The sequence below is a fragment of the Sceloporus occidentalis genome, unplaced genomic scaffold (genome assembly GCF_023333645.1).
Source record: "Sceloporus occidentalis isolate IW3139 unplaced genomic scaffold, rSceOcc1.0.p SCAF_48, whole genome shotgun sequence".
Lineage (NCBI taxonomy): Eukaryota > Metazoa > Chordata > Lepidosauria > Squamata > Phrynosomatidae > Sceloporus > Sceloporus occidentalis.
In genome coordinates this window covers 2,788,744-2,800,020 of record NW_028317028.1, presented here as the reverse complement: position 1 = coordinate 2,800,020, position 11,277 = coordinate 2,788,744, and positions in this window count along the sequence as shown.

Sequence of the window (11,277 nt, the reverse complement as noted above, 5' to 3'; positions counted from 1 at the left end):
TAGGAAAGCCTCTTATCAGCAACTATCTTAATAGCGGACTGAAGAGTATCTTCCAAGGTTCTCTTTCTTAACCCCTTCATTCCCCTATAGACGTACCGGGACGTCCAAAAAACGCCCACAAAGAAACCCCTATGGACGTCCCGGTACGTCCAGCCCTTCGTGCAGCGTCAGGGACACATCCCTGCCGCTGCACGGGAGACCAGGCTGTCGTTTGACAGCCTGGACTCCCCCCTGGCAGCAGAAGCCGGCATCGCCGGCTTTCTGCTGCCTGATCTCCCGTAACAGCTTCCGGCATGAAAGCCGGTAAGCTGTTACGGTTGAAAGTGCCCGGTCTGTGAGGACCTGCATAGAGATCACAGTGTGATCGGTGCAGGGGGATCGCGGGGAGGGGAGTGAGAAACCATCTCTCTCACTCCCCTTCCCGTCCTGAAAGAGAAAAGCAGAAAAAAAAAAAAGTTAATTCATTTAAAAAATAATATTAAATAAATCATTAAAATAATAATATATATAATACAAAAAAAATATTATAATGTGAGCTGTGATGTCATTGTGACATCACTGGCAAGTTCAGGAGGTCCCTAGGAGGACCTCTAACCATTTCTGTGTAAAAATAATATATAAAAAATAAAAATATATAAAAAAAGATAATAAAAAAATTATTAAAAAACCTTACTTCCCTTTGCCCTAGCATAACATCTAGCCAGTATAACCCTTCTGCCCCCGTTCACAACCCCCAAACCCGTTAAGCCATAGGCATAAAATAGGCCAGAATATGCTGCTACCTATAAAGGAGCTATATTGCTTTCTCTATAACTCCCTGTAAGTTCTCAGGTTCATTTCATAGAATGAATGGGTTTCATTAACATGGAATCCCAGCTAAAGACCCCTGGTTCTTGTGACAGTCGGACTTGCTTTGGTGATAATGCCGGATTCCAACCTATGTATACCTGGTGCTTTCAGTTGCACATTGGCCTTGTGTGGTTAACAAATACTGAGTAGTTATTCTTTTTTTTATCTACCCCAAACTCTACTCTTTTTTTACATACCCTGATCACGAGCTGTTTCCTCGTTTATATGAACCCTGTCTGTATTATTGTTTATTGTTTTTGCTGCTTAGATACCAGCGATGCTCAAGGTACGTTGGGTATCATCTGCAAGTTTTACTGCCGCCACAACCTGGGTCTCAACCTGTGGTCAAAAGTGCTTGTTCATTTCATGTCCGGATGTAATAGTTTACAGACTGTCTGCAAAGCACACTTGGAAAACAGGCAAGACTTAATGTACCCTTTTCCTGCTCTTCTCCTTCAGGTAACAAAAACTCCACTCAGCACATACAGTATATCTAGGTTGGAACAATAAGACATTTGGTAGGTCCTTTAAGGTATCATAATATGCACTTATTGTACAGCCAGCAGAGGGCACACAAACCTAACTGACAGACATGCCTATTTTTTCTGAACTAGCCTCCGTTATTATGAATGCTCTGCTGCAAAGTAGTCTAATATCCCATTATTTAGGATATGAATCTATCCACTGTGCTCATAATAATGTGTCTCACCAAGCTTGGGATGCTTTGACGTAGCAGCGGGCTAAGCAATAAATGGCCATATAGTGTGACGGAATACCCGATATTTATGGTATTTACTGGGCATGCAATGAATTGCTTTGTTTTGTCATGTTAATGTAGCTATGCATTTATTTTTACTGTTAAAGGTAAAGGCTTCTCAAACTCCTCAAGCTGATATAATGGCATGCCACCTGCAAACATCACAGGAAAGTATTGCTTCCTAGTTTGGTTGTCATCAATTACTGTCAAGTCTTCTGACTCAATGCAAAGTGCAACATGTTGAAGTTGGTGGTCTATGAATAATAATTACCTTCCATATCAGGTTAATCCTTTTGGCTTTAGATATAGCTCTGTTTCACACAGTAGTTGTACAGAGTATCAGCAGAGTACAGAACTTGTATAGAATATTAGCAATGTGCAGAGTATATCCAAGGTCTCAAAGCAACAGCCATGCAGAGTCGCATAAGCTCAGTGTTCACACTGGTGCTAATAGCATAGGGAAGGCTTGTGGGAGTTTTTTTAAATGGCCTAGTTCCATTTATCAGGAAGGTGTGTCCCAAATACACGTTCCCTGAGTTAAACAGAAAAGCCGGAGATTCCCAAGTAAGAAGTTAACATGAAAATCCTAACTATACCTACCCCCAAGTGTCCGTCTTTAACATATCTCCCAACATTTAATCCTGATGAATTAGGACAAGATTATGGGGAATTGTATTTGCAGCAGGCTATTTATGAATAGTAGTGCTGCGTTATGATTTCATTTCTATTCTTCTTTAGCTCGCAATGCAATGGCAGATGTGTGAGGATATTCTCTGATCTCCCCAACTGGCCCATGATCACCACAAAAGCAAGACACTGGGGCAGCTATGTGCAACAGTGTCCATATATTGTGTCCATCCAGCTTAAAATTGACCATTGTCCAAGGCATAATACAGAACAGTTGTGAGGTATACATGATATGCTGGGTATGGACATACCTTGTGAACTCATCAGTGTTCACCTGGAGTGAAGCAGGGGAGCAGTGTTTAGCCATGGGATCTCCCCACCCAATGCCCTTACACACCTAACCCAATAAATGTTTTCTGGTTAGTCAGAAGCACCATATGGCTAACCACACCCCTTGAATGTCTAGTCCCACCCTTGAGCATGGGTAGCCCTCCGCCCTTCTGAAGCACTCCTCCAAAAGTGGGAGAGTTCTAGGTAGCCTACCCAGGGAGGTTTCCAGGTATGGTGTTGGACATCCCATTCAAAAACCATAGACACATGAAGTCCCTCCACCACACACACATACCCTTTACAGCTGTAGCAGCCTGCACTTTTCTGGGAGTGATTTTGGAATGTTTCCGTGGGAATTTACGAGTCTCCGTCTCGGATGCACATTTGCTCTAATTTGTAAATAAACTAATTTGTAAATAATAATGTAATTTCATATAAATTGAGGGCTCTCCTATACACATGTTTCAATACTGTCACCCTTCTTTGGCACACTTTGATGCTCTGGTTTGATATGATGGGGCCAGTCCCGAGTGCATCTGCATATATTTATTAAAATGTTTACTGTGAAAATTGGTAGTTAACACATAAATGGGAATCCAGTTTTGTTAGAGCAGTAGATGAAAAACTCTAGAACTCTTAATAAAGTGGAATATAAGAGATTGGGACTAGAGATAAATGGGTTAAAATAATCATATAGTAGTTAACTGAATATTCTATAGCTTATTCTGCTTGACATATAAATAGAATTGTAGTTATACTGAAAGATAATGTTGGGTGATATGTACAGTCAATAGATATTCATTCTTGGACATAGGTCAAAGTTACTTGGTAATACACATCAGGTCAGAGCCCTGCTGGGTATGCAAGCAACCTTGGTAAATAATGAGTAGGTCAACCATTAAAATGCACCTGCCATTCATAAAATTATACTGGGTACAACTTAAGGAAGGCAAAATTCCTCCCATGCATTGTCCTAACAAATGGATAGCAAATGGTATGAACTGATATCATTTTAGACTAAGCTCTCTTCTTACGAATAGTGCATGGTGTTTTTTTCTGACATATCCATTCTTTTTAGATTCTTTATTTAATATTGTGCATCATACTATAGAATCCAACATTTCTGAGAAGACATTTAAATTTTAACTTGTGCTTTTAAACCGGTATTATCCACATAATGTGTCATTTTGTCATTTTATCACATTGCTTTATGACTATTGGATCTCCAGGGCCTTTCACATTATATCCAAAAGTTTAATATGGATTGCTGTATCATTTTGTTCACCTTACTCCAACCAAAGACTCGGCTACATAGGCAAAGCATTCCTCAGATTTGTTTTTCAAGTTTTACAAGTATTTCTTTTTCAAAGTCTAAGAAGGGTTAAACGTTTTCAAGCAATCTTATTTTCCCTTCCAGTTAAGTACAAGTACTTCAAGCAAAATAACATCGTTACTGTGTGCTTCAGGCAAGGGAGGGACTTCAAGGAGGTGTCCTACATCTTGGCCTGTTAATCACAACAAAGAAGTGTTTTGGCAAACAACATGATCCAAGAGGATATGTAGCACAGAGGATTGTAGTGCACACACACATAGGGCTGGCATGAGGGCATCCACTATACATAGAAAAATCCCGGAGCTCTCCTTTTTCACAAGGAGCGCCATCGGATAGAGGAAGGTCTTGCTACAAGAAAGACCAGTATTTATTAGTCAGGCCTCACTCACCAAAATAAGATAAATTGGTGAGTTTCTTGACTAGAACAACACCTGGTATGAACTCATTGCAGGATTAGTTTAACCCTTTGAGACAATTAATTTTACCAACCACAGGGAAGTTATTCATTATGGAGACCTAGTAGTAAGTGAAAGGGCACTTGGTTGTACAGTTTTACAGAAGATACCCATAGAACCTAAAAGATGCTCTTCAAAGCTATATTTAATATTCCATTTAAGGAAGAAGTAGAGTAAGCAGAAGGTCAAGAGGCCATAATGCCCAATCCTGAATATTATTTTGATTAATGTGTTGTTTACTAAACCTTCTTCCTAGCAAAATATAGCATGCAGTGATTTCACACTGATTTATTCATTGTCCTGTTTTATTGTTGAGCAATAGGTTTATATTAATTGAACACCTATTGTACTGTTACAGTTAATGTTCATTACAGTAGAAGGATTATTGTATATGTGGTCAATAAAATACAGAATATTAGCAGTCACTAGTCTAGGACCATCGTGTGTAAATGGATATGTAGTTCTAGTAGTAGAGGTGGGTTACCATTGGGTCACATGCACCATGAGCTGCTCTAATTTTAAAGTTTTGGTATACTGCCTACCAAAAGCTTTTTTTCATTCTGTGGTTTGCATGCAATTACAAATGAAGACGCCAAGGTGTCTAGAAAAACAAAGATGACATTCAACCCAACGCCTGTATACATTCTGTGCGCCTTTTATGCTTCTGTGCTTTTCTATGCAGTCCTGATTGTTTACTGTGTTTTGGACAGAACTGAATAGTGTTACCTGGGCATGTTGTGTGTCACTTGTGTTTTGGATCCCTATGTTACTGGGCTACTTGGCAGGACTAAAAGTTGCCAGCACTCCACTGTCTAGCACTGATTTGTAAGACCCATTATGAGACACGTTTCTAAATAGTCATTACATTATGATTAGCAGCAGCAATTCATTTGGGACTGCTCTACTATATTGTTGGTTGGGTCAGTGGAGTGTAGCGCAGAGATTACAAAAAGAAAAGCCTCTTTCCTGAGGTTCAAAGCAGGTAGTGGTTTTAATGAAGCAAATAACACCAAGGTAGGGCAGTTAAAGAAGAAAGCAGAGTCCAGGTACTTAGCCAAGGTTGGGTCAATAGGGTATCACAAAGTCCAGGAACAAGCAAGGTCAGAAGCCAGGAGGTCAAAAAGTTAAATAGGAATCCAACAGGAACTATAGCTTTAAGGCAACAAACTGGTAGGCGCACACAAGGTAAACCACACAGCATGCAACAAGCAAGCACTGAAGGGTTGGTGTTTGTGGCTTTTATAGGGGAAGCAGGGCATATGACTGTCCGCACTTTCCTCACTTCCTCTCTCCGCGTTGACCAATAGCGACACGTCGCAGTCCACAAGACACGCCCCCCCTGCTGATAGCAAGACGCGTGCTTGCTATTCCGGAGCTGCGCCTAACTCCAGGCCGAGGATGTGGCCTGCAAAAGATCGACACGGCCCCAGGCCGCTACGGAGGGGATGGTGCAGTGCGAGAGGCAGATGGAGGACTCCCCTGGAAGGTAGGAGTCGAGCCAGGACTCTGACATAGGATATAGACAAATGCCATGGAGGAATGCTAGATCAATGACTGCATTCTGACACAATGATTGTTCCTATTATGTAACTCTCTTTACGTGTCACAAGTAGTAAGCAAAACATTACTTTACAATGATTGATTTATTGGCGATTTTAACACATAAACATGAACCTTTTGTTTGCAATAACAATGGGTGATTTCATACAACATTACAATAAATATATGAATGTATCACAAAAAGTATGTCAGATTACATTAATTTTGTAAGGCTCATTTTTATTGCTCTTAAATAAAAGAATTAAGAAGGGGATGACAGCAGGGACATATTAAGCAGATCATCTGTATTTATGAGTTCTATAATAATGAATGACCTCGTCTCTGCCACGAACAGTATGTAATAAAGCGGGGAAAAAGAAGAAGCGCTTTCACCATTGTCAGTTAAAGTGTCCTTTTGATTTGGTGAATTCCTATATTCAGTCTAATGTGGTTCCATACAGTTAGAGTGGCTATATATGATACTTAGAATTTAGGATGAGTGGAGCTGAGGAATCAGCAGTGTACCAGACGTGAACATGTGTGGCGCACCAATGATATGTGTGATCCTATGTATGATTAAATTCCATTCACACCTGCATTTCCACTTTCACGTGATACAGCCGGAGGATCTGTTTTGCCTAACCCATATGTAATGACCTGTCCCAGATTTATATATGGGCATATACATTCCGTGCATGTTTCATTTAGTGCCTTTTGTAAGATCTGGGTAAATGTTCTCTGTTTCATTTGTACCACTTCTGTCTTAGTGGTCACTTCCATGCAACTGGTCCCAAAAAATGTTTTATATATATATATATATATATATATATATATATATATATATATATATATATAGTAATGTATATATACTGTTTCTGTAATTGTATATATTTTCCTTCATTTTTGGGAGGTAAAAAAAAAAATGAAATAAATCTGGCCTTTACCACCCCAGTGAATTCGAAGCTGAACCGCTGCTAGAGAGCTATATTAGATCATGGAGCAATGTCATGGGATAGATGTATGCCACAACTCTTGGAACTTATGGCTTCTATGGTACATAATGGGCGAAAAATGTTGATTTGCTGTGTTGCTGTTTTATTGATTCTTATGTTATGCTGTATGTTTTGTTTGTTACACACTCTACTCTAACATTTGCTAGATTTACCCCAAGGTGATTATATGTAGATCCCTGCTGGACACTGGACAATCCATTTATACTTCGGATTGTATTCAGAAGTTTTCCTGGATTCATTGGATCACTGTAGTCATGGGGATTATAAAGGGGAAGAAATGTGTAAGCTCGTCTGAGCAGGGCCCTCCTCACCTCTCTGTTGTCTCTGTAAGTCAAATTGTTATGTTACATACTACTTGTTATGTCCTGTCCACCCATTGTACAGCGCTACGGAACTTGATGGAGTAAATAATAATAAATGAGGCCATGCTGGTGACTTCTTCTGATGTGTGATATATTTTTCGATGTCAGCTCAGGGATTTATTGGAGAAGGGGAAAACTACTTGTAACACCAGTTACCATAACTTTGTAATTTCTCTTTTTTTTCCCTTCCCTTTTCTTCCCTTTTACAGGGAGCCCAGTCCTGAAAGTACCTAACTGTTTCTTCTTTGAATCCCACTGCTTTTACTGAAAGAGTTCAATATACTTGTAACGCTTACCGAGGGAAGCATTAACATCTAAATTATTTTTGGAATCAGACTTTTGATGTTTCTTTTTTTATAAAGCAGACTTTCTACATCAATGTCAGGTAAAATGTTGCTTGGTCCCCTGCATGCACACATGTATTTACAGGTGTATATATACGTACACAAGCACAGAGAACACAAAAGAAAAGAAGCCTCCTATCGGAAGTGGTAGAAGCTAATACAGTGAGCATTATTTAAACATGCATGGGAAAGAAAAAAAGTCCAAGTCAACACCAAGGACTGATTAAGGTCTGAGTCTTCACATCAAGAAAACCGGGCAGACTAGATTGACCAAATCTACTTCTAGATTTCTATATGTATATCAACTACAGCATTAGGGCAGCAGGTTTCTACACATGCCAAAAAGGTAAACCCCATACTTAGACTGTAAGAATATATTGAGGATCTTTTATACATATAACCAGACTACATATATACTATATTAATGGTTATTTAAATTGTATTGTTAATGTGAATCTGTATTTTGTTAGTAACAAAAGATCCTACAAATAAACCTTGGAACCGGGAATAAACGACGTGGAGTTTGAATCCGCTCAGAAATATTTGAACTTATTACGCATTAAATGGTTTGTCATGGAGTGGCCTGGGTATATTTTGGGTGTTTTTATCCCTATTTATAATACTAGTGACTACCCCGCAAAGCAAACAAAGATAACGAAGAACTTTGAACACAAATACAATAGTGGGTCTGAATCATATGATGTAGTTTCTCTGGTTAAAATAGTTGAAAATCTGTTCCTGGTATTACTGTTTGTGTAATTGGTTTGTTTTAAAAGCTTACCTTGCATGGTGACCCCCGATGAATGTTCTGCGGAGGAGATTACTATAGATTCTGAGCCATGATGTGGAACCTGCCCTGAATTTTATCTGCAGAAATCCTAAGACATTTCACACCTACCTGTCTAAGTAACTAATGTACCCAAGAAATACACCACAATCTAGGCTACAGTTACATTCACTGTCCTAACAATTACAGAATCCTTCCTCTTATTTGAACACATTGTGCCACAGGGGCTGGTAGTCCATACAATGAATGAAGAAATTGGAAGATACACAGATCTCTGTTTCTTCTCACACTGGTTCTTGAATGTAAAGATGCAGGGCGCTGGAGTGTGGTGTCATAAGCTGGCCTGCTCCATCTTAACTAGACCACGCTAGCAGTATATTTATGACCAAAGGGTGTCACCTGTGTAAAGAGTATGATTAGGTGTACCTAGGAGCAGGTCTTCAGCCAAACTTCACACCCTCTAGATTGTATCTGGTGAGGCATCATGGTCTAGGCCTATGGCAGCAGGTCCAGAGGGGCAGGAGTCCCTCTGGTACAAAACCAAGGGGCAAATTGCCCTTTCAAGTGATCTAGCCACCCAGTGTCCCGCTACACAATGTGCCAGTTAAAAGGGAGATCTTTAATCTCCCCCCGACTAGTCTATTGGTGCTATGGAGGCTTCCAAAGCCTCCACTTAAAGACGCCGTGCGTCATACCCTGATGTCATACCTTGCTGCTTTGTTTCTTAATGGCGTGCAGCTACTTTTATTGTGCTTGGGACACCACCACGGATGGAAGGCAGCTGGGGCAGCGCCAAAGGTGAATACATCACTGATTCTTGATAGTTATTTTTGTAATTGAGTAAGAAGTGTACATAAGTAAGAGCAGGCCCGGACTGGCCATCGGGCACACCAGGCATTTGCCCGATGGGCCGGGCCGCGGCAGGGCCGGATTGATTTAGGGGCTGATGAAGCTGCAGCTCCAGACCCCTACCTTAAAATAGGCCCAGTCAGGACCTTAAGCCCCCCGCAACTGCGACCGGGTCCGCCACTCTAAGGGGCCAGGAAGCCCCCACCAAGGCCGGCCTTAGGGGTCTGCGGCCGCCCCGGGTTTAAATTAAAACATCGGAGTTTTTTTTGTTTACTTTATTTAACATCCTCCTTGTTAAATAAAGTTTTTTGAACTTTATTTAACATGGAAGATGTTAAATAAAGTTAAAAAAAAACCACAGATGTCTTAATGTAAGCTCTATGCGGCTGCAGACCCCTAAGGCCGGCCTTGGTGGGGGCTTCTCGGCCCCTTAGAGTGGCGGACCCGGTAGCAGTTGCGGCGGGCCTAAGGGGCAGGTGCCTATGTTAAGGTGGGGGCCTGGAGCTGCAGCTCCATCAGCCCCTAAATCAATCCGGCCCTGCCGCGGGCATGGTCGCAGTTGCTGCTTGCTCCGGGAACAAGGTAAGTAGGGTGAGGGAGGGGGTTAGATAGAAAGGAAAAAATCCTGATTTCTCCTAAATTGCACTATATGACTGCATTCGTTGGAATATTATTCTTTAGGTATTCATATCATAAAGCCTCTCTATATTGCTGGAACCTTAGCAGATCCGGCATTATTTTATTTGAAGGTTTAATCGCATCAAAACAACAGAAGCTTTTAAGAAGCCTATGACAACAGCCTATCAGCTCCTACTTTTTTGTCACACGATTATAAGTGTTCCCAATAAAAATGAGGTTAACTTTTACACGGTTAAATAACGTTTTGCGGGAACGGTTGGAGCAAACGTGTTCATTCTGCAGCGGAGTTGGAAACAGCAAGTTTAAAAGGCAGACATATTAAGAAAAATTCTACAGTACAAATACAGGCGGAGGGATTTGTTTAATTATTGACTGATGTACATTCTTGATAATGTGATAATTTTTTTTAGAAAAAGGAAAAAAAAAAAAAAGTGAGAAAGGGGGAGAGGGGATAGATAGATAGTTAAAATAGTACATATTAAGAAGTGGGGAAGGGGGTACATAGTGAGAAGGGGCAGATAAGATGGGGAGAGGGGGAGAATGTGTGAATGCGTATGAAAATGAATAAATGTGTGGATGAATTGCGTGAATGCGTATGACAATGAATTCATGTGTGGATGAATTACTTGAATGATTTGTGAGACTGCATTAATGAATGTGTTAATGATTTGTGTGAATGAGTGAGTAAATGCAAAGATGGCACATGAAGGGTGGGCTTTAGCAATAAATAAATAAAAATGGGCTGCTCAGGCTTAAATGCCCGGGCCTATTTTTTGTCCCAGTCCGGGCCTGAGTAAGAGTAATGTATTATGTATACTAATGCAATTTCAGGTGTTTATATAAACATTATAGTAAGAATTTAGGAATGTAGAATCCTCTGAAAACCTCATAACCATCAACCATAACAAATTTAAATACATTTGAAGAATAGTCAAGAGTGTGGCAACTGCGGTTCAGTGCTGATAAATGTAACATCATGCACTTGGGCATAAACAATATTAGTATTAAAGGTATTGTGGTGGCAGCAAGAAAATGCAGGGTGCTGGGATAGATAGCTAGAGGCATTAGTAGCACAAAGATAGTTACAGATCCCTGGCAAGACCTCAGCAACAGTATTGTGTATAATTGTGCAGACACCATCTCCGGAAGAATATGAATATTCTAGAAATGTTTCAGGGGAGGGCTCCTAAAACGATGAATGGCTTGAAGAATAAAATTATCAGGAAAGACTGGAGGATCTCAGCATGTTACTCTGTAGGAGAGCAGAGAGAGGGAGTGTGATAGAAATAGGAAAAAATGGGTAACTTAGATGGATCAAAAGGTTCTTATCTGGCAAAAAATTATATGCTTGTAACTCCTATTAAAAATAACGGGAAGAGGGATGGATAGAAAG